General features: G+C 30.1%; 1 protein-coding gene across 3 annotated transcripts in view; it reads left to right on the top strand.

Moving 5' to 3' along the window:
• The window catches only part of LOC107443134 (uncharacterized), a 317,712-nt gene that overhangs the window by 169,113 nt on the left and 123,565 nt on the right, over positions 1-25,034 (top strand). For all 3 annotated transcript variants that reach the window (XM_071181668.2, XM_071181666.2, XM_087161827.1), the window contains exon 3: positions 5,777-5,908. The gene's annotated coding sequence lies outside the window, so the exon portion shown is untranslated. The remainder of the gene's footprint in view (positions 1-5,776; positions 5,909-25,034) is intronic.

Genomic DNA, 25,034 nt, shown 5'->3' with positions numbered 1-25,034 from the left:
CGCTGTCCCCACAGTGAGGACAAAAAATGAAAGTACATCCATACCTTGTCCGGGATTAGAACCCAGAACCTCTCTGACGCAAGGCCAGCCCCCAGAAATAATTTTAAAAAATGCTGAATACGCGTTTGACGTCATGCCGCTTCAACCTTAACACGCTGCATTTTAAGATAAACTCTTTTAAATCGGTGTCTAAATTTAATAACGTTTTACAACAATTATTCCACGATGCAAATGACAGTAATGTAGCAGTATAAAGTACAGTTTTATGAGATATTCTTTAAATGATTAAGATATTTGATCCGCTTCTTGCATAATATTCAACTTGTATGTAATTTATCAGTCTGTTTGGTAAACGGAAATATTAAATTATGGTTTTACACTCACCAAATTTGCAAAAATGTTATTTTAAAAAATGATTGTTAAGGAAAATGTTTTATGTTCGCTAATGGATCTTCAGAGAATTTTCAGGGAAATGTCTGGACGTGGGGGAAATGCATAAGCAAACAGAGTTTTTTTAGTTCATGTATGTACTTAAAATTAATAATTTCAACTTCTGTAGGAGAAACTGTTTTATACCAGGAAAACCTATTGCGAAGTAAACACAGGGGTTGGTGAGCGGGAGAGAATTCCGCTAGGAATAAATAATGGGAGAGGTTGAAAACACGTGTGTTAGATCCTATAGCAGGGATGGCGAACCAATGGCACGCGTGCCATTGATGGCACGCAACACAATATTTTGGGCACGCCACTAATCACGAAGTTAACAATTGAACAATTGAATTGATATTAACAATTGAACTAAAATTCAAAAAGAACAACAACAAAAAATGAACAATTGTTTATAAAAAATTAACAATTAATGCAAAAAAAAAACAATTAATAACCATAAAAAGCAAGCTAACAATAAATAACTAGCAAAAAAATTAGCATATAATAACTAATAGAAAACAAAACAAAAGAACAATTAAGCTATGCGAATGAAAGCTCAACAAAAATTGCACAGGAGATAATATGACGCCTAAGCGAAGTCAAGGAGACTTGAAACAGTTGGTCTCGCCAGAGCAAAAACATAACTAACGCGCTAATTTTTCATCCTTTCGTCCCTTGGTCGCCAAACTAAAACACATTCTCTGTACATTCACTTTCCTGAGAAGGTATATATAAATTAAGTATATTTAAGCATGATTAAACTTGTAATACATGTTCAAAGATAAATTTTTCAACTTTTCTTTTTATACAACATTTATTTGTATTTATAGGCACTTTTAAACTGTCTACTTTTCAAAAGCGTAGTATTATATTTCCCTGTAGTGAAAGTTTGAGGTGAAACGTAGTATAGTGACGCATTATTTGTTTACGCAAAGCATAATAGTCAGTTTCGTTGACACAACTGTATTTTAAAGTTTACTTGTGTTATATTTGTGATTTTTAAGTGTTATTTAACATGGCTAGTTCAGCAAGAAAAACAAAAGTGCAAAATAGTAAACATATCAGAGAATTTCAAACTTGGTGGACAGAGAAATATGGCATGATTAGTAAAAGCGACAAAGCAGTGTGTGTTTTATGTTCTGGAATAGTGGTATGTAGAACATCGTCTGTAAAACGGCATTTTGAAACAAATCACAAATTCGTTAGTCAAAAAAGCGAACCAGAGCAAAAGGAATTAATTGCAAGTGCAATGAAAGACAGAAATAAACAGTCCACTTCTATGATTAAATATGTTGGCAGAAATTGTCATACGAGTGCGGCTAGTTACTCGGCTGCAAGTATCATTGCTCGGCATAGTAAACCTTTTCAAGAGGGAGAATTTTTGAAGGAAGCCTGGTTAGCATGCGCTCTCTCACTTTTTGATGATTTCGATAACAAAGATAAGATAATTTAGCGCATCAAAGATACCCCTCTATCTAGAAATATAATAAAAGAGAGAATATTAAAATTGGCCGGAAATGTAACAGATCAACAACAAATTGACATTAACTCCGCTCTTTTTATATCGCTATGTCTTGACGAAAGCACTGACATTACTAAATCTGCACGCTTAGCTGTTTTTGCTCGATATTGTGTCGGAAACGTAATTAAGGAAGAATTAGTTGCTATAACCTCGTTGCTAACTACTACAAAGGGCACAGATATTTGTACGGCTGTTACAAATTCGCTTATTGAGAAAAAGATTGATTTCAAAAAAATTGTTTCGGTAACAACTGATGGTGCTCCAAGTATGGTAGGCAAAAAAAATGGTTTCATAAGTTTATTTCAGGCATACGTAGGGCAACTCGATTCTTGAATTTCATTGCCTCGTTCACCAACAAGCCTTGTGTGCTAAGAGTGGTTTAACATCTCTTGATGATGTAATGGCGATAGTCACAAAAATAGTCAACCTCATTTCCTCGCAAGCTTTAAATAAGCGAAAGTTTGATGCTCTGTTGGAAGAAGTCAACTCGGTGTATAATGGCTTACTGATGTATAATAATGTTCGCTGGTTGAGCCGCGGGAACGTACTTCAAAGATTTGTTTCTTGCTTGGAAGAAATCAGACTGTTTCTACAAAATGAGGGGAAAATTGAACAATACTGAGGAATTTATTTCTGTTATTGATTCTTCAATCAAAGAATTTTCAGCGAGATTTTCCCAGTTCAAAGAATTATCAGAAACACTCAAGTTTATTATGTACCCTGATGTGACTTCATTTGATAAATTGAACTTGTCCCAATTCGATTGGTTGGAAATTGAAGAATTTGAAATGCAGTTGATTGATTTCCAGTCCAGTTCAATATGGGTTCAAAAATTTATTGAAACAAGAAAAGAGTTGGAATTAATCGAAACAGAAAGTGCTATTTTAACTATATTTTCGTCTACCTATGCCTGCGAGTCATTATTTTCAGAGATGAATAACATTGAACACTCGCTTAGAAACCGTTTGACAGGCGACTCCACTACAGCATGCATTCTGCTTAAACTTACATCTTACAACCCTAATATAAGTTATTTGTCATCTAATCTGCAACAACAGAAGTCTCACTGATGTTACTTTAAAGTTTAATTATGCATAAAACTGAGACATTGCAATTTTTTTTTCGTAATAAATAATAAGTTTTGAATTAATAAATAATAGGAATTTCGTAATAAATAATAAGTGAATAAAGAGTTTTGAATTAATAGTATTTAGTATTATTATTTTCCCAATAATCACGTGAGTCAAAATTGTTTGATGGCACGTCTATGACCTCATTAAACATTTTTCTAGAAAAAATGGCACGTTGATACATAAAGGCTCGCCACCCCTGTCCTATAGGGTTCATTTTCGATGAAAAAAAAATGGCAATCGGTTATAAATGATGAAAAAAAAATCTTTAATCGCCATTTTTTTAGTAGAACTGTAGCCAGTGGTGTCCACTAATTTTACCCGACACTTGAAGAAGAAAATCTTCAACATTAAAAATTAAACTAAGGTAGGAAAAAACTTTTTTCACCTTTGCTTTTGAAGCTAATGATTTTTTTTTCATTAACAAATATCAATATTTATACTGACAATTTTATTTATTTTTGGGGGATTATATCATTTCAATAATTTCCTAAGCGATCCTAACAAATTTTACCGAAAACGAATTTCGACCTCTCTGCGACATTGAAACTGCCCAAAAACTGAAAAAAAAATGAAATAAAAAAAAAAAAACTTTTATCAAGTAAATTTAAAAAAATTAGAAAATAATTTAATTTTTATTACACCTTGAAGGAAAAAGGTAAGGAGCATCACTTTAATAAATTTCGATCACCAGAGAAAATTCTTCTTATTCGAAAGAAAATAATGGCCCAATTTTTTTTTATTTTAAAATCCAACGAAGATAAAAATTTCCTCCCTTTTAGTCTAGTTGCAAAATGTAGTACTTATTTTTTTTATTATTATTATTTCACTTTCATTTAGACGTTTTTAAGGAACCAACAGAAAAAGGATTTTATTTAAGCTTATCATAAAAAAAAGCCTTTCAAACTTGTAAGGCGAAATTCATTAAAAAATTTATCAAAACACTCATATTTTCTTTGAATTATTAAATCAGTTTTATCTACTGTTAAAATAAAAAAGAACATAATCTTTATGTTATGCACATAAAAATTTTAAAATATTTATTTATAATTGATGGGCTTTTTTACGTACTAAAAAATTCTAAAACCCATGCACAAATAAAAATTTTATATTAATTTTAAGTGAAACTCTCAAGACTATTGTAAAAGGAGAAAAAAAAATTAAAGGAATTCGCAGCATGATTTGAATTTTTAAACTTCCCTTTTTCTTTATTACATCACTCTGGAATGTATTAATCTATCTTATAATTAGACATTAGTTAATACCAAAAGAAAGATGAAATTATTTAATATATAACCAGTATTTTTTAATGATATCCCTAATGGGATCTAGACAGAAATTAAGATGAGTTTTTTTGTCACTTAAAAAAATGTTAGAAAAATACAAAAACACTCTTAGTTTCGTTCCAAAAATAATTAAAATAAAAATTCACCTATGTAAACGGAAATAACTCATACCAGAATAAAAAATGAAATATAACAAAAAACAATATTTAATTAAGTAAAAGTTATAAATAACAAATAAATTATTAACATTGAGTTATTTTCAATGTCAAATTATATTCAAATTTAATACAAATAAAATATTAAAATTTTCTACTCAAAATTTATTTCTTAAAACACAAATTTAAAAATATTTTTACTTTAACATAGTTAAATAAGCTTAAAAAATAAAAAAATGACTTATGACAAAGAAAGAATAACCAACAAAAAAGTTACAGTTACGTCATTAGAGTATATTGAAACAAGTTGTTAAAAATTATTCTAAACTGCGAATAATTCCTGATAAAATTACGGTAAAAAGGCATTTAGGGTGCCGATACTTTTTACCGTAAAATCCATTTTTACCGAGTTGCGTGACAAACAAAAAAATCTGATACAAGGTAATTATTACAGTAATAATTACCTTAAAATCACTGAATCATATTAATGAAATAAATATTACTGTAAAAATTGCAATATAATAATTTACGGTAATTGTGGATTTTACGGTTAAAGGACCCAAAGTAACGGTATTTTCTACCGTAATTTACTTCGGAATTTTTTTACAGTGTACTAACTTTAAATGCACTATTATAGTTCTTGACTTTCTTAAAACGCTATATGTAAATATCGAGTTTAAGCTCAAAAATTTTTAGAATATTAAAAAACGAAAACCTAATTTTTAAGTTACTTCATAGATGTTTCTTTTCTTTCTTTCTTTATGTCCTTTTATTAGTTATAAGAACAATATGTTGGCGATTTATTTTCAAAATTATCCCCAACATGATCATTGGTATGTAAAACGCATAAATGCCGACTTTTAATGACGCTTGCATTTTCAAAAAATATCGATGTTTATCAATGAATCGCGATATTTTTTTTCGATTTAGCTAATTTATATTATTTTTCAATAGGTCGACATTTTTGTTACCTAAATGAAATTTATTAACGCTCACGATAATATCGTATTTAATAATTGTTGTTACTTATACTATTTGCAAAATTATCGTTTTGATATGCGATGTTATTGATAATTATTGCGATATTAACAAATTCTATAATTAAAGTTGTCACAATAATAATAGTGATCTTTCGATTCTTGAACAATACTTGACTTCATGGTTCATAAAACCGTACAATGGGGACCAATTTTCCCCCGAAATATCAAAATTTCTCTTTACCTTGTTAATAAAATTATGTTTTTATCTTTTTAGAAACGGAAAACGAAATGAACTTGCGGAGTTTTTTTATAAAAGAGATCGAATATAAATTAAAACGTCATTAATGGTGTAAAATTCTATCTGATCTGAAGCCACCATGCTGATTTTCTTCTTAGAGAAAATAAGGTAAGATAAACAAATTTTTGATTGTTCAGTAATATTTTCTGTTTTTGAATGCTTGTTGCAATCGAAATCGATGATTCACTGCGCTCTGATTTTAAAATTCGAAAATTTGTCAAGAGATGGCGTTACTGACAAAAAAAAATCATTATGTATTTTTTTCTGGTATGTCACATCACTCACTCGTTGCCATTGTAAAAGATTTTTTTTTTTTTTAATCAAAGACTACATCAAAAAAAATTTTGATTCCGATTTTTTTAGTTAGCAGCTCCATCTATTGGCAAATATAGAAACTTATTACAAAATTTAGTATGAACAAATCATCTCATTTCTTAAGCGGAACGTAGCAAACCGGAGATTTCTGACTTCGACCATTTTTTTTTCTATATTCAATTTTCAAATCATACCAATGTTTATTTGAACTCATGGTAAGATCAGTGTATAACGGTGTTATTTCGATGTTTTTTCATGTATTTTTAAATAATTTTTATGCCTTGTTTCATTGCTCGGTGATTCTTTATATTTTTTTCCAGTTTTAAATATTTTTTGAGGTGTTTTATAGTTTTCCTACTTTTCTATGTTTCTCTTTTTTTCTAAACTTTTTTTAAGCATTTTTCTTAAATTTTCATGTATTTTTAAAGATTTTCAATCTGATATTTCATAGTTTTCACATTTTCTTCTGTGTTTCTTCATATATTTTCATGTTTTCATCAGTTTTTTTTTATAATTTGTAGATTTTTTCGGAATTTTTTCAAGTATTTTGAATGCTTTTTGGGTGATGCATTCTTGGTCTGAAATGTTTTCGCATTTTTCTCAGTGTTTCTTTATTTTTAATTGTTTTTATGCGTTTTTTCACTTTTTTTTAAATCTATTTCTCAGTGTTTTTTCATAAATTTTTCACTCTTTTTCAAATGTTTTAATGCGTAGTTTCATGGTTATCATGCTTTTGCATGAGAGTTTTAATTTTTATGTACGCATTAATTTACTGTTTCATAATTTTTATGGTTTCTTTTGAGCTTTGCATTAATTTATCATGTATTTTTAAATGTTTTTTTCTCTCAATTTCTTCAGATTTTTTTCATATGTTACTCTTTCCTTCTAAACTTTTTTTTCAAACTGACACCAATTGCCGTGTATTTTCTTTTTAATCCCCGTTTACTAAACAACAACAAAAAAAATTTTTAAACTTTACTCTTCGTATTTTCCACAGTTCAGTAAATATTCGAAGGATATTTATCCCCAGAAGGCAAACCTTTCTTTTTCCCGAATTTTACTTCTTTTCATGTTTTTTTTTTTTTTTTTTTTTTTTTTTTTTTTTGTATCAAGTTCTAAAAGCACAGAGACATCCAATAAACGCATGTAATGAAATCTATTCTCTGTCTCAGACATCTAAGATGAAAAAGAAACTTGTTCTTTTTCTCTTTGAATTAAATTTTAAACGAAATATTCAAGTGGAAATGTTAGGTACGAAGAAAACAAAACTTAATTTCAGTATTCGTCGAGACTTTTGTATTTCCTCGCGTGCGAATCCAATGAAAACGATTTTTTAGCTGCGGAAAAACATTATGTTGTTCTTTTCGAAGTGAAGTGAAAAAAAGTGTTTGCTAGAAGAAGAGAAAAATCAGAATAACTTATGTTTGTGAAAGAATATCATCTAGATTCCATAAAAACACTCAAAATGCGAGCATTTCTTTGGATACGTATGAAAACAACTTTAATTATGGTTTGTTTTGAAATAAATTCTAAGTTATATTTAATTTCTGGTTTCTCATGTTTGTGCTAAGAATAATATGTTTTATTTATGGCGAATTTCCAAATCTTGCCTTTTCGACAATGTTTTTTCTTTTATTTATTTAGCAAATTAATGCAGAATGCAAATTTTGAAAAAAACTGGAGTGATATGAAAAATGACGTTCTTTACTTTGTTCAGTCATGTGAACTTGAATAATATTAATAATGGTTGATACTTATAAAAGAGTTAAGGGAGATAAATATTGAGATTATCGAACATTGACGAATCATGATCAAATTTTAATCCTTTGTGAATCATAAATTGTAAGGCTTGACCTAAAATAATGAAATTCAATTTATTTTTTGATACAAAATTGAAAGGCGGTCCTGAAAACTTTTATCTGGTAAAATAACGAGAAAATGGTACAATTGTTATTTTGTTTATAGCTGAACAATTTTATGCCCACTTAAGTATGGGTCAAATCAAACATCAACTTAAGGCATCCTTAATTAACTAGATTCCAGATTTTTCTTTTCAGTATTTATTCTGTTAGTAATTATCATGATCCCCTTTATAGACTATTAATAATCCATATTTGTCTAAAAGTTCAAAAATAAACAACAATAGCTGCGTTCGCAGATCATCCTACAGTTCTTAAATGTTTAACTGCTTATTTTGTTCAAAATTTTTAATTTTTAAACTTCAATAACTTAACAATTTTCTATTTTCCACGTATCATTTGAAAATCTGATCATTGTAGCTTCAAAAAACCTCTTTTTTGAGTATTTATTTCTCAACAACTGTTTGATTTATTTCGTATAAATTTTGGCTTTTAAAATTAAAAGAAGAAAACGTAAAGAATGTTTATACATTTTTACAATTCAAAAATGTTTGGACTATTAGTAAATAAAACATCGATAAAAAAAAATACTAAGCAATTCTTAAATAAAAAATAATTATATGGAATTCACTTTGGATAAGAAAAAGTACTACAAATGTGTACTAAGACCCTTTTAGTTAGTTAATCTATTCCCAAAAAATAGTTATTTTCCTTAAAAAAGTTAATGTTAAGAACTTTCGTTATTATGTTAATGTCGAAACTTTCTGAAAAATCTCATGTTTATTCAGAGAATGAATGTTTTTATTGTGTCTGATTTTGTAACTTAAATAAAATGGCGTATGCAACACACACACACAGGCACTAGCTGATTAGCGTATTTAAAGCTTATCTTTCGATCAATTAAGATTACGTTTAAATCCGATTATCAAATTAAAAGTTAATTAGTGTCTTCTTTTTTTATGAAATATACCGTGTGAGAAAAAACATCACTAGTTTTAACTATCTAATTTTAATGAACTAAATTCCGAAATTAACTACAAAATAATTCCAAATTGCAAAACATCGCGCATCGAATATAAAAAAACTTCAAACGTTTTATTTAAGAGAAAAAGAACTTGAACTACTGATAAAGAAAATTTTGCAGAAAATATGAATCAAAATTGAATTGATCATGACGGCGAAAAGATTTGTCGGTGAAATAAATTTTCGGCGAAATAAACTGTAGAGATGTGATCGTGCCGGCGATGTGAAGTGCTGGTTAAGTGATTGTTGGCGTTGTATAAACACGACTAAAATAATTTGTGCTGACAATATTTCACGTTATGAAATCAAATACTAAAACGTTCTTTCTCTGAATTACACACCCTCGCGATATTGAGTTTTAGTTTAAAATGTAATAGGTAGCTGCACTCAGGAAATTATGGTCCCAATTTTTTAGCCAGGAGAGGTGTCAAAAATGTGGGCCAATATGATAAAATACGCAAAAAGTGGGGGGGGGGATACATAAAGAATACAAATCTTGCGACGGCAGTCCTGATTAAACTATTATAACCAAATTTTCCAGACTCCGCCTAATATGATATTTTGATGCAAAAAAAAAGATATATTTATTCAGAGAAAGTATGTTTATCTTATTTCGTAACTTAATGGTTTAAAAAACGCTTACATTAATTAATTAGAATATTTGAAGTTATTTATCATATTTCGTAACTTAAAAAGAACGTTCACGTTAATTAATTAGAATATTTGTGGTTACTTATTTTACTTCGTAACTTAGAAAAAAAAACGTTTACACTAATTAATTAGAATATTTGAGGTTACTTATTTTACTTAACTTTAAAAAAAAACGTTTACTTTAATTAATTAGAATATTCCAGGTTATTTATCTTATTTCGTAACTTAAAAAAAAAACGTTTTCATCAATTAATTAGAATATTTGAGGTTATTTATCTTATTTCTTAACTTAAAAAAAACGTTTTCATCGATTAATTAGAATATTTGAGGTTACTTATCTTATTTCGTAGCTTAAAAAAACTTTAATTAATTAAAATATTTGAGGTTATTTATCTTATATCGTAACTTGGAAAAAAACTTTACATTAATTAATTAGAATATTTGAGATCTTTTCCCTTTAAACCATTTAGTGAAATCCGATGATGATGATTTAAGCACTTAACACGCGAAAATCCTATCAATAGAACAAAAATTAGTTTAGCAGATATTTTTTTACACACTGTTTAACAAAATATCTTTTGTAAAACGATTTTTTTGTAATTGAGAGTAAATTCTTTTTTGTATTTTAATTCGTAACTTAAAATATATAATCATTTCATATGTAATAAACTATTAAAAAACGTTAAAATGTGATAATTAAATAAAAAGTTATTAAGTGCAGTATATTTTTTATTTTACAATCTCAACAATTAAATATCAGATATAAATGTAAATAAAAGCGATTTCTAATGGAATATTTGATCAGCAATTTTTGTGTTTCAATCCATCACATTATTTTTATTAATTTAATGTTCTTTTTTTTTGCGTGTAAGTCATCATCTCAATGTGATGAGTATTTAATGTTTTTAACTTACACGCGAATGTAAAATTATATTCGCATCAGTAGTCAAAAGTTTCATAGACGATTACTCTAATATTGTAAACTGATGAAACGTAAATTAAATGGATTTAATATTAAAAAACGATGTTTGTGTTAAAATGAAAAAAACCGAAACTATTTATTCAGGAATCTATTTCGTAATAACAACGTTTTTAAAACATGTTTGCGAAAGCTGAACATTTTGTAACACAATGTTCGAAAAATTATTTCAATCCTTTCAGTTTAAGTCGTTCAAAGTTTTAAATGCTGAAACTAAAATCGTTTTCATTGAAAATCGCTTTGCTTGAAAAACTAAGTTTGAAGAAGAAGAAAAAAAAACTGACATTGTTTTTTCAACTCAGGATTTTCTCTTACCAAATTTCTAGGAAAAGAAATTGACAAAGAAAATACCAGAAATAATGATCATGTAGAAATAATATCATTGAATAAAAAGCTATATCTATCATGTTTCTTCCTAAAATTTTGACAAATCTTTAAACAAGCATAGAAAACATAACCATTAAGGCTAACTTCGGCGAAAAAACTGAGAGTCTTATTTTTCGAGTAGAAAGTAAAGTAAATATTCATATTAACAACAGCTCCAAGACGACTCAAACTTAAAGAAGTTTGTTTAATTTGGCCCATATTTCCCCTGAACTCTTATAATAACATAATTATTAAAACAAATCCCAGATTAATATTATGACATTTTATAATATTATATATTTTTATATATATAATATTATATATTATAATATTTATATTATAATATTTATATTATAATATTTATATTATAATATTTATATTATAATATTTATATTATATAATTAATGTACATTTTATATACCTATTACAATTAAATATTGCAATCAAAATTTATCATATAATTATTATTGAATCGAAACTTTTTCGATTAGCTGGACTATTTAAATCTCTACAAGAGCTTCGAACTTGCTGACACTATAAATTAAGTTTCTGATCTCTGCTAGCAGAATTTATTAATACTTTATCACCAAGTCAAATTTATCGGTAATTTAATGACTATGAACAATTTTCCCAATCGGCAAAATTTTCAACCGCTTCCGGACTCAATAGTGTGCTAGCATTTTTATTGGTGCTCTGTGCTGGATGGTAGGTACTTAATTTACGTCGCACCATAGCTACACAATGGGCTATTGGCGCCGGTCTGGGAAACATCCCTGAGAATGATCCGAAGACATGCCATCGCAATTTTGATCCTCTGCTTTGGTAGCCTAACGATCTGCGCGCGAAGTCGAGCACTTTGCAGTAGAACAACTTAGAGCAGCGATGGCTAAGGGGATAGAGTGCTCGCCTTTCAATGAGTTGAACCTGGTTCGAATTCCAGTGTTGGCTGTTCTATTCGGATTCCACACCCGGCTTTCATTGACCACAGTGCTGACGTAAAATACCCTCAGTGGTAGATGGATCATGGGTTACAGTCCCTTTGCCATAAGGTTAACCATGGGAGATTTTCGTGGTTTTTATCACCATGTAAAGCAAATGTGGTTTAGTACCATCAAAAAAGTCCTACACGAAGGCAAATTTCACCTTATACTTGATCCGGGAGTTCTCTTGTTTTCTGGATTAAGTTCAAAATTACAAGAATACGAAGTTGAACATTAGTAGTCGTAAACCCAAAAATTGGTTCGACTGTTCAACGACGGTTATAAAAAAAAGCGGAACAGTTTAACGAGGGCCGATACCGTGCACCCTCGGTACCTACGAAGCTGTGCTGGAGGGCAAACAAATTTTGATATTTTCCTTTCCTCTACGAGCGGAACTGAAATCGTTGTTTCTTCGCCAAACAGAATTTATAGTCAATCAAAATTCTGGCGTATTTCTGATAAGCTAGACTAGACAAATCAAATTTAAACTGAAGCTTTACGCCTGATGCCAATCCAATTAGTTCACAGGGTACTTGAGCTTAACTTGCTGTACTAGTTAGCCACCCTGTGAGCAGTCGCGACCGTTAATTTGCCCTACAATAGGTGTATGCCTCATGACTGAGTGAGCCATCTAGTGGGTAGTTCGAAAAGTAATCTCGTTTTTCTCCAACAGAGGATTTGATTATATTTTTTCACAGCCAACTTTATACATACGCTGCATTATATATTTTGACAGCTGATAAGGCAATTTTGCTCGTTTAAAAAGTTCAATTGATTTCACGCAGTTGTTTCCAGCTAGTGCCCTTTCAAATATAGAAAGTGAAAAGCGGAATTTTCGGAATATTTTACTTTTTTACTATCGAAGAGGTACAAATACTGTTCAAGCAAAGAAAAAAATCCATTGTGTATGGAGAATATTTTTGGTAGTACACCAGTGCCTAGACTGGTAGGCAAAATTTCGATCCAGCAATTGAGGTGCACTATGCCAGTGGAAGTTTATAAAGAAACAATAAAGGTATTTATTGATGCAAACCGGCAAATAAACAATTCGCGAGATTCCTGAGACATTAAATTCAACCGTTCACTATTATTTGAAAAGTCTAAGGCAGGGGTGGCGAACCTTTATACACCAACGTGCCATTTTTTTAAAAAAAATTGCTTGATGAGGTCATAGACGTGCCGTCAAATAATTTTGACTATTGGGAAAATATTTATACTAAATACTATCAACTCAAAACTCTTTATTTACATTGAAAAAAAAATTTGCACTGTCTCAGCTATACGCGTAATTCAACTTAAAGTAACATCAGTGTGACTTCTGTTGTTGCAGATTAGATGACAAAATAACTTATATTAGTTTGTAAGATGTTAGTATAAGCAGGACTGTTAATTTTTTTGCTAGTTATTTATTGTTAGCTTATTTTTTATGGTTATTAATTGTTTTTTTAGCATTAATTGTTAATTTTTTATTAATAATTGATTATTTTGTGTGTTTTTTTGTGAATTTTAATTTAATTATTACATATGCTTCATAGTGTAATACCATTTGTGTAATAACAAATGTGATCGGTGGCGTGCCCGAAATATTGTGTCGGGTGCCATGAATGGCACGCGTGCCATTGGTTCGCCATCTCTGGTCTAAGGTATAATATCAAAGCTCGACGTTATGGCGTCTTCATGTTCTGACTGAAAGATATTTACGCCGTTGCGTTGACGTCGGTGATTTGCTCCTCAAAGGTTTTAAAAAAATTATTAATTTTTGAAGCGTATCTTCAATGGGTACGAGAATTGTCTACAGCTGCATCTGCAAAAGGTTTAGGATGATAAAACCTTTAGTTCCAATAAAGAGGTCAAGACCGGGATAACCTTGTTGGTAGGGAGCTGGACTCGTGTTTGTGAGAACGAGAGTTTGAATCTTACCGACCGAAGAATCCCCGTGTATTAAATGGTGACTAGTGCAGGTTAAATCTGTCGGGGTTACAAAGTCCTCCAAGTTCCTGTAACAAATATATAGTTCCTATAACCTCTGGGGCTCTGATCCAAGAGCTCCCTTGTCTTCTGGATTGGGATCAAAAGCACTTAAAAGATATGGAGTTGAACATTGGTGGTCGTAAACGCAGAACTGGGTCGACTGTTCAACGACGGTTATAAAATAAAATAAGGAGATCTGAGCCGTTGGAGCTCAGGAGATAGAGCATCGCCTCCCAATGAGGTGAACCAAATTCGAATCCCATCGATGGCTGATCAATGCGAATTCCGCACCCGGCTCGCAACGACCACAGAGCTGACGTAAAATATCATCAGTGGTAGGCGAATCATGGGTTAGAATCCCCTTGCCGTCATACTAACCGTGGGTGATTTTTGTTGTCCTCTCCATGTAACACAGATGCGGTAGCTCCATGAAAAAGTCCACGGCGAAAGCAAAATTTCTCCCAATACTTGATCTTGGAGTTTCCTTGTCTTCTGGATTGGGTTCAAAATTACAAGCGTTCATGGCGATGAATATTGATAGCCGTAAACTCTAAGTAATGTTGGCTGTTCAACGACGGTTATAAAATTAATTAAAATTAGGAGATCAAAAATCAACTGAACCTGAGAAGGAGGGCTAAAGGTAATGGACCAGAATGGACAGTATATGCTTCAATAAAATATTTATTCACTATAAGAAAATCACCTTTCATTTTCACAAAAAAAAAACTAAGTTACTTTCCGAACAACCTGATACAATTACATAAATTGTTCTCTAAATGATGCTATAACAAAATCAACCCCTTTCCAACAACAACAAACAGAAATTACTCTAAACTTAAAAGATCATAGAAAAATGTCAATAAAAATTACTTTTTCAAGAGGGCTAATTTTATTATACTATATACATTTTTATAGTATCATATATATTCTGTTTTTACTTATTATTTATCAATTCCTGATTATTGCCCAGAACATTGCAATACAAGGTTATAAATGTAGAAATAAAATATTTTCTCTGAATAAATTCGCATCGTTGTCGACTAGATAACATTTTTCACCTCATGCGTATAATGAAGAGAGGGGGTGCTCTTTCGGAGAAGATTGGATTAAACCAAGAAAGGCATTAAATATGTATTACTTTCCCCTGATTCTCTCATGTTTTATTCTTCGGATAGTGTTGAATAATTACTTGTTTAATTACGAAATGAAAAGATTTTCAGACGTTCAAAATACGTGAAGAGTTAATAAGAGTTGAATAAATACGCGAAGAGTTTATATAATAATTACATGTGGTATATTTTTTTCATGTTTAGAATTGCGCATTTTTGTAGAAACACTTCTTTCTTTCACTCTTTATTTATTTATTTATTATAAACCAGTGCAATTTGTACTTTTGCATTATAACTATTACCGCATTATACTGCATCGCATTATACGGCGTTTATTTTGTTATAACTGTTACCGCATTATACTGTATCACATTATACTGTAATTTCATTATAACTCTTACCGCATTATATTGTATCGCATTATACTGCGTTTATTGCATTATAACTTTTACCGCATTATACTGTATCGCATTATACTGCGTTTATTGCATTATAACTGTTACCGCATTATACTGTAATTCCATTATGACTGTAACCGCATTATATTGTATTGCATTATAACCTTCACCGCATTATACAGTATCGCATTATAACTGTTACCGCATTATACTGTGTTTATTGCATTATAACCTTTACCGCATTATACAGTATCGCATTATAACTGTTACCGCATTATACTGTGTTTATTGCATTATAACTGTTACCGCATTATACTGTATCGCATTATACTGCGTTTATTGCATTATGACTGTTACCGCATTATACTGTATCACATTATACTGTAATTTCATTATAACTGTTACCACATTATATTGTATCGCATGATACTGCGTTTATTGCATTATAACTTTTACCGCATAATACTGTATCGCATTATAACTGTTGCTGCATTATACTGCGTTTATTGCATTATAACTGTTACCGCATTATACAGAATCGCATTATAACTGTTACCGCATTATACTGCGTTTATTGCATTGTAACTGTTACCGCACAAGCTCAGGCCATTAAATCGCTCGTAGGACGCACATTACCTAACTAACATACAGATTAACTAAGAATAATCCGTTAAAGTGTTTAATGAAGTGTTTTCCGCATTTACAAAGATAATGTGTGCGCGTTAACACTTTCTTCAAAAGTTCAGTTAAATTTCCAAAATGCATGCGTCTCTTCTTTTATCAAATAATTTATTGATTGCTTGTTTGTATTTGATGTGATGCTTTAGATATTAAATAAATAAATAATTCTCTTACATGCAATAACATTTTAAACCGTATGATTCTCTGTATTATAGTTTTTTCAGTGATTGATTATCAACTATGATGTGTTGGCACTTTGATGGTAGCAACTTGATTTTTTAGATTGCGAAAAATAAATAAATAATAATTTAGTTTAAGCGCACCAAAACGCTGCTGTCGTTCTACAAAAAGATCTTATTTTCACTTCAACGAGTGCCGTTTAGGTAAAGTGCGTCTTATCTAGACAGTTAGCAGATTCCCTAGGTATTTTGAGAAATGAAAAAAAAAATGCACCTTAACGGATCACCCTAGTTAATCTGCAAATTTATTGATTATCTGTAGAATAAATGATTCCTAAACCTTAACGGTAACATAACCACAGTTAAACAAGCGCTTCACGCATCATTAGCGTCTAGCAATATTCAACTGGCATAAACTTGTAGTTTTGAGCCCAACCCAGAGTACAAAGTGACTCCTGCATCGAGTATTTGAGAAATTTTACCTACGTGGAGGATATTTTGAGTGAAACTATTTCACACTTGCGATGCATGAAGAAGAAAATCACGAAACTACCTACGGATAGACTGACGCTAAGAGCACTCTTAAGTCAGTCGATGAAGATTTAATCAAATTATGAATCTAATCCCTTTAAAATGAATATAAAAGGAATTTAATCACCCTAATCACCTTTACACAACATCGACAAGAACGCTTTTGTAGTTTTTTGAATGCACGCAATGGAAAAATTTCAAAAATCAAATACTTAGATATTTTTCTGCTCATAAATTTAAAGATATTAAAGTACCTTTTATACGTACAGTACTTTTATTTACGTCGCATTAGAGCTGCACAATAGACTATTGGAGACGGCTTGGGAAACATCAATGTCCTCATTGATGATCCGACTACAACATACATATGTCGCATCCCGTTTCACAGGTAGGGCACATTCACATCCATCTATCTGCAAATCGTAATTTTGTCTATCCGCATTCCATCTATCCGCAAACCATCCATCTATCTGCAAATCGTAATTTTGAACTGAATCAGAGCACGATCAATCTCTAATTCAGTACCATTAGAGGTATTGATTTGTTATAGTAACTTGGAAGACTTAATGACCCGACAGATTTAACGTGTACCTGTCACCATTTTGTAAACGGTGAGTCTTCGATCGGCTGAAATAGAGCTCACGACAGCTCGGTCATGGGCTCAACATCCAACCAGCTATCCCGGTCCCAAAGCACCTTTGAAGCAAAACAGATAGTAATATTTTGAAATTTTTCAAGCTATGTGATATCGATATTTTTAAAGTTATTCTCATAATATATCGTGAATCTTGACGATAATAAATATGGAATATACCAAAATTTTCGAAACATCGAATGACGAGAGTATTATCGTGACCGTATCGAAACAAAATTTCGAAAATAATGAATAATGACATCAGGGTTTGTTGATTTATATCAGCTTGATTTAAATCACTATTTAAATCAAGATTTAAATCAAATTATTTTTTTTAAAAAAATCATTGATTTAAATCAACTGATTTTTTTTTATATATGCATATTGATTTAAAAAATAAAAGAACAGTGTTTTAAATTATAAAACTTTTATTATTTCTTTTCTAAGTTTTAAAATGTATTTTTAATAAATTGCTGCATTAATTAATTTTAGCTAACGAAATTTCTTTCTTGGTATGCGTTAATTCCAACACATTTCAAATTACATTTTTTAAAATCTTTTGATTTTTGAGACTTAAAGTACAGATTAAGTTTTTTTTTCTCATAATATATTTACAGTATCTTTGACAAAATCAGATTTTCTATAAAGAAATTTTGTGAAGAAAAATTTCAATGAGTACATAGGTTTTTTTAAAAAAAATTTTTAGCTTAACTCATCTATTTTGATGTAGGATTAAAAATAAATATTTTAATATAAAAATATATAATTAAATATTTATTTATTTTTTAATGAAGGACTGCATTTATAAACACAATCTGTTACATTTATTTTTTGTCATTTTAAAAATCGAAAGAAAAAAGAAGAAATCACTACAATTTTAAATTAAAATTATGGTTTGGTAATTGAAACTTTGTTTTAAAAGTTAAAGTATTCTTTAAATTCTCCATCTTGTCTTTAAATTTCAATCATGCATTTGTTTCAAAATGGTTACTATGCATTCATAGCTATGTATTATAATAAAAAATTGTTTTAGGCAGTTAGAGCTTCTAAAATATTCTTATAATATAGTTTTAACATTAATTTAATTTTGTTTAACCATTTATAAAGTTTTTTTAGTCATAAATTAAAGTTCTTACAGTGCATTTGAATAAAAATCAAAAAAATCTGATTTTTTCGATTTTTTTTAAAAAAATCAAAAAAATCACGAACCCTGAATGACATTCAAAGTTCCCCTTGATTTCGCTCAAAAGCACCTTCGAACATTTTTTTAAAAAAAAGATATATAATTTTTTTTAATCATTCAGAAAATTTTCAGTTACGGGTTTTTTAAGTTAAAAAAACGTATTGCATTTGTTGTTTAATTTACACCAAAAAAATTTTAAAAGTAAAAAATATTAATTTTTTTCGTTCTAAGTTGCTCCATTCTTCCAATGCCAAATTAAACAACTGAGCTGCTAACGCTGTATCTCATTTTGAACAAATAGAAGTAAAACTATTTTTGATTTATTTTTCACTCTTCCCCACCCCTTCCCCACCGTTTAAAAACATCTGCTTTCTGTAAATCAATACGAGCTTCAACAACTTATGTTTTTCTTTCCACAAGTTATATTCATGCTTGTGTAACGATATCCAAACGCTTCGAACTCAAATTCAGAGAAAACCTTGACGGCCAATTAATTTTCGAATGTTTTTTCGATTCAGTATCTTTGATATGGAAATATATCATCTTTGACTTTGATATATATCTGATACCAAAATTGTATAATGATACTATCACATTAAAAAGAAAAAGATTAGTATTTTATTGGTGGTACAATTTAAAACTCCAGATTTTTTTTTCCTTCCAAATTCTCTGGAGAACGATAAGGAACATACGCTCATTATTTTTTTATATATTTTTCATTGTTATTCTTTCGTTTATGAGTCACGTTTGCAAATTTTGTTTCGAAAATCGAAAGAAAGAAAAAACAAGTGACTTTTTCTATTTCCAATCATTGAAAATTTCAAAATAGTTTTTATAAATTTGGTTTCTTTAAAATTTTAAGGAAAAATTAAGGTAATTGTTTTTCCTTTAAATCTGATTAATTTTTTTTAATTGATATTGTTTTGCTTTGTTTTATATTTTTATGTTTTTGTTACACGAAGGGTCCCATTTCCTGTTCGCTATATTACTCTTTGAGCCAGAAAAGCTGAAAATCGATTTGTCGAAACAATCAAAGCTTTCGACCAGTAATCCAACAGGTTTTTGCAACTTGTACAGCCGTCTTCTAAAATAGGGATTTCTCATATTTTAACAGTATTTTTGTTCTTCTCTGACTGTTTTGTTCTTTTCTGCGTTTCACTTCGTTTTTAACAATGATTCACTATTTCATTTCATTATTTTAGCGCCAATAATATTTTAGCGTGTTTCCTTTTCTATTCTTTTTAAAAATATTTTCTTTTTGACATCTAAGTAATGTAAAAAAAATATATTATTGCTTAATTTAATTTTATTTTTTTAAACGGCTTTCTTTTTTAGATAGATGTATAAATAATTTAGAGAAAATTAAAGTTTAAAAAAATGAATTAAAGTTTAAGAAAAATGCATGCCTAATAATGATGATGGAATTCTCAAGTATTGAAAAGTTTCTTTTTTCTCTTATACAGTAAAAATTTGTTTGTTTTATTATATATTATTTATTTATTTTACTTTATTTTATCATACAAATTACACAAATCAACGGAAAAAATAATTTTTGACTCAGAGGTTTTCTAGATTCTCTGTAATTTAAAGTATGGCGACGCATGTACTTTTGATGCAAAATTTATTACATCCTAGCTAATACAAGTTGAAAAGATGCAATTCAAAAAGTATCGTTTTATTTCTTTTTTCTCGTTTTAATATTAATTTGTGACATACAATATAATTCATATATGCTTCTATGTGTGTATGTTTTCTTAAACCTGAAACCTTTCAGTAAAATTTAGAAACCTTCCTACTAAAATTCAGTACCCTTCCTGGAATTAACTTGTAATCTTTCTGAGGAATTAAAAATCTTCCCAAATGAAAGTCAGTGAAATTTCTGGAATAAATCAGAAATTTTGAGTTGTGTTTAATATAGTCTTATCTAATCGTAGAATATAGTTAGTTGATCTGGTGGCTATGCCATTACAGCAGGGCATGAAATTTCAGTTTTAGAGATAGCAAGTGGTGGAAAATATTTTCTCGCCACTATTTTGCATCCATGAAAAATATCAACAATTTTGAGAGTTTTTGGAGACCAAACTATAATATAAAAATTTAAAAACTGAACAAGTTTACTACAATAAAAATTATAGTAAATAAAATAAAAGTGTCTTACAGTTAAAATATTTCCAGAAGAAATGGTAGTAGGTAATAAAAGGATGACATACCAATTTTTTGTTCTAAATAGAAGGAAAACATCAACACTTGAAACCAAACACTTCAGTGCTCCACTTCATCGAGACGCAATAAAATCCGCCTATACAATTTAATTTAAAACTCAACATTTAAAAAATATGAAACTCACCCGCCAACTTCAATTATTTAATCGCCAATGGCTAGTTGGGAAGTGGAAATTTCATGCCCTGTATTAGAGTGAAAGTTACATAGTAAGTTTTGACACTCAGTGAGTCAGATGGTGATGTGCAGAGCTACGACGCTGCCATCTATGGCCCCATAAGAGAGTTGCTTGTTCTTTTTGTTGATTAAGAATCATAAAAGGTGAAACTCTTAATGCATATAAAAAATAAGGGAATGAAAGTTGTCCACGAAAATTGTCAAATCTTAGTCCAGTCGGTCAGAATGGTCTCACGGCTAATAATTATAGACCCAGCTTCAAGTAGGTAAGTGGTTTTATAAGGCACTTGGAAAGTCAATTTTATAAAAAAATTACCTTGGTGTACATGATTTAATTTTCAATGCATGAAAATAAATTATAAAGTACAAGTAATTAAATACATATCATAAATATATAGAGGTACCTCACAAAATAATATCTCCAAAATACATTTAATCCCCAAATGAAGGAAAGTTTCCGCAAATTAATTTGTTTTTCACCCGAGACTATTGAACCCTGAAATCTATTAAAATTCGTGAAAGCCCGGAATTTCGCTGGAAATAATGCGTGATGTTACAGAATTTCCTCAAAATTTAATTGTAATATATTAATCTAAAATTAATTAACTTATTCAATTCTTTTGAAATTTGTTTCGAATAGTTTATTGAAACTTAAATATTTAAAGAGAGAGTCCTTCAAAAAATATATCCAAAAATGGAATCTTCTACTATTGTACCGCGAAATATAGATTTATAATTATTTTTAATTTCTTATAAATTTTTTAGCTCATTCACTGATTTACTCTAACACTGACTTATCCATTCAGTGAAACGCCTATTCACTATAATATGTCTATTCACTTATCCTCTATCCTCTCATTTCCCCATTCAGTGAATCACCCATTCACGATTGTGATTTCTCTATTCACTTACAATGAATATTCACTGTTTCATCCATTTATTAAATTGACAATTTAGAGACTTGCTTTTTTCATTGTTTTAAATTTTTTCTCGACTTCGTTTTTTCTTTTATTCATATGCATGATGTTATGAAGTTAAAAAAAAAATAATTAAACAGTGGGATGTACGCTGTGATAAAAAAAAGGGAAAAAAAAACGAATCACCCTGAATAACTTTTAATCTAATGATCGGTTTTTTCAGGTACTAGAACTCAATCTTAACGGTTCGAGAAGGTGACCTCATATATGCTAATAAGCTAGTGCAAGCGGTATTGTAAATTAAGAATTAGACACAAAATCGTACTTTTTCAGAATAAACGTTCTTTTCTTTACAACGAATTTGGATTTATGGCCCTCAAAATATATTTTATATTTTATAACTGTCTTTGAACAGCTGACCAAATTTTTCGGGTTTGCGGCTACTAATGTTCAACTCCAAAGCCTTGCAATTTTGAATCCAATCCAGAAGACAAGGGAACTCCTGGATCAAGTATTGGGAGGAATTTGCCTTCGCGGAGAACTTCTTGATGAAAATAACCCTCATTTACGTAACATGGAGAGGAATACAACAAGAACCTCCCACGGTAAAGGTACTCCAGACCATGATCCGTCTACCGCTGAGGAATATTTCACGTTAGCACTGTGGTCGGTGCAGGCCGGATGCGGATTCATATCGACCAGCCATCCCTGGGATTCGAACCCGGTTCACCTCATTGGAGGTTAGCCCTCTATCCCCTGAGTCATCGCGGATCCCCTCAAAGTATATATCTGTCGTTGAACAGCTAACCCAATTTTGGGTTTACGACTACTAATGTTCAACTCCGTAACCTTGTAATTTTGAACCCAATCCAGAAGACAAGGGATCTCTTGGATCAGTACCTCCAGATGTATTGATTTGTTATGGGAACATGGAGGACTTAACGACTCGACTGATTTAGCGTGCATCAATCGCCATTTACTACACGGGGAGTCTTCGGCCGGCATGGGATCGAACCCACGAACTCTTGGACATGGGCCCAGTGCCCTACCAGCCAGGTTATCCCGGCCTCCCCTCAAAATATAGGGAGATATGGTCGCAATAGTTTAGTCAGGATAGCGTTCTAAATCCCTTATAAAATCCTTTCAATCCAAAGACAATTCTATGCAAAGCGTAATTTTAATGATTATTTATTATTTTTTTAATATTTTATTTAATAATATTCGGAAAAAAAATTTAATTGTGAGGCATGCAAATTTTTACATCGTTTTAAAGAGTGCAATTTTATATGGCGAATTGCAAAATTCGAATTGGTTTGAGGTATTTGCATAATTTGACAGAAGGTAATTTTATAGGACAAGTTACAAAATGAGATAGTTATAGATTAGTTAAGTTGAATTAAGTAAGTTATGTTTAAAGATTATGGTAATGTTATATACATTAATAATTTCAAAGTTTATAACCAAATCATTTCTCTAGAATTCATTCAATCCTGTGTTGGTTTAGGTAAGTTAGATCAGCTATTGTAGAAGAAAAGGATATTTAATAGTTAAAGTAAAGTTGGATAGTTAATATACATGAATGATTTTAAAGTTTAAATGTTAAATCATTACTTTCAGAATTGAATACCTGCATGAAAACAATTTTTATAATATTTAAGTTCCAATTTTTGAACGAATAAAGAGGAAAAAAGAAAAAGAAAGAAAGACAGAGGAGGAGAGAGATATATTTCCGTTGAGAAAGTACTCAGCCCCTATAATCAAAAACTGAACATTTCTTTTTTATTTTACTTTTTTCTTACTTTAAAAATCTAAACGTAGCGAATATTTTGGCACTATTTTCATTTTTGATGCAGTACATGAATTACTTCAGCTAAAAATTAATTTTAAAAACTGATACGTTCTTTCACGTGCATTGTGTGTTTTTTTTCTTAAATAACGCTAGAACGTAAATTCTGTGGGGTTCTGACACATTTTTGTAACGTTTTCGAACGCTTCGTGTTAATTTTTGTAACGTTTTCAAAACTGAATATAAATTTTTGGTGCTGTTGTACCAAAAAGTATACAAAAATTTGCATTGAAAAAAATGCAAAAATAATAGAATTTAAAAAACTACATTAGAAAGTATAGGTATATATTAATAATGTGCTAAACATTATTAAAATATTTAAATTTTGCTAAAATATTTATAATTTTTGATACAACTGTAAAGATTATGGTTTGATGTTAACAAGTTTTCTTATGAAAATAATATAAGCTATAATTTGTTTTTACCACTTTTTGCTCCTTGCATCTTAAAAAAAATTAAACAAAGCAATGTCTACCTTAAAAAGTTATTCATAGTTATTATTAGTATTATTTTAAATTTTCGTTGTTGCAGTCGGCCATTGTTCTTGTTCTTCAGTGGCGCCGTCTATGGCCAAGAATTCGACTTCTGCCACACCTGTACGTCACACCCGTTTATAGGGCGGACCCGTTCATACATCCCTTTAATCGGCGAAAGAGCGCAATTTTGACTTGAACCAGAGAACGATCAACCTCCAATTCAGTATTGATTTGTTATGGGAACATGGAGGACTTTGTGATCCAACAAATTTAACATCCATCAGTCACCATTTACTACACGGGAAGTCTTCGGCCGGCTGGATTCGAACTCCCGTTCTCACAAACATGCGCCCAGCGTCCTGCTAACCACACTTTTCCGGCCATTATTTTAAATTAATAGTTATTATTAGTACTAGTGGGCTGCGCCCCCAGCTCGCTAACGCTCGCCAACCCCCGAAATTTGCTACGCAATCTTATATGGTTTGCTTTGCGCAAACCAAGCTCGCTTCACTCGCTACGTTGCAAATGCACACAATTCTAAGAATTCAAAACAATCATTCAAATCCATATAAAAACTTCTTTTTTTAAAAAAAATTACATCTTTTTAGTAAATACTAAGTCATTAAAATGAATTTGAATTCAAATAAATGACATGTCATTCGTTAAACCTATTAGAAATGTGCTATAGTATAATTCGTGATATAAATCAAAAATTGTCAAATAAATTCGTGAAAAAAAG

The sequence above is a fragment of the Parasteatoda tepidariorum genome, chromosome 4 (genome assembly GCF_982258835.1).
Source record: "Parasteatoda tepidariorum strain Cologne lab strain chromosome 4, Ptep-v5.0, whole genome shotgun sequence".
In the NCBI taxonomy this organism is placed as follows: domain Eukaryota; kingdom Metazoa; phylum Arthropoda; class Arachnida; order Araneae; family Theridiidae; genus Parasteatoda; species Parasteatoda tepidariorum.
Note: the sequence above shows the minus strand (reverse complement) of the source record. Positions and strands in the feature narration are given on the sequence as shown.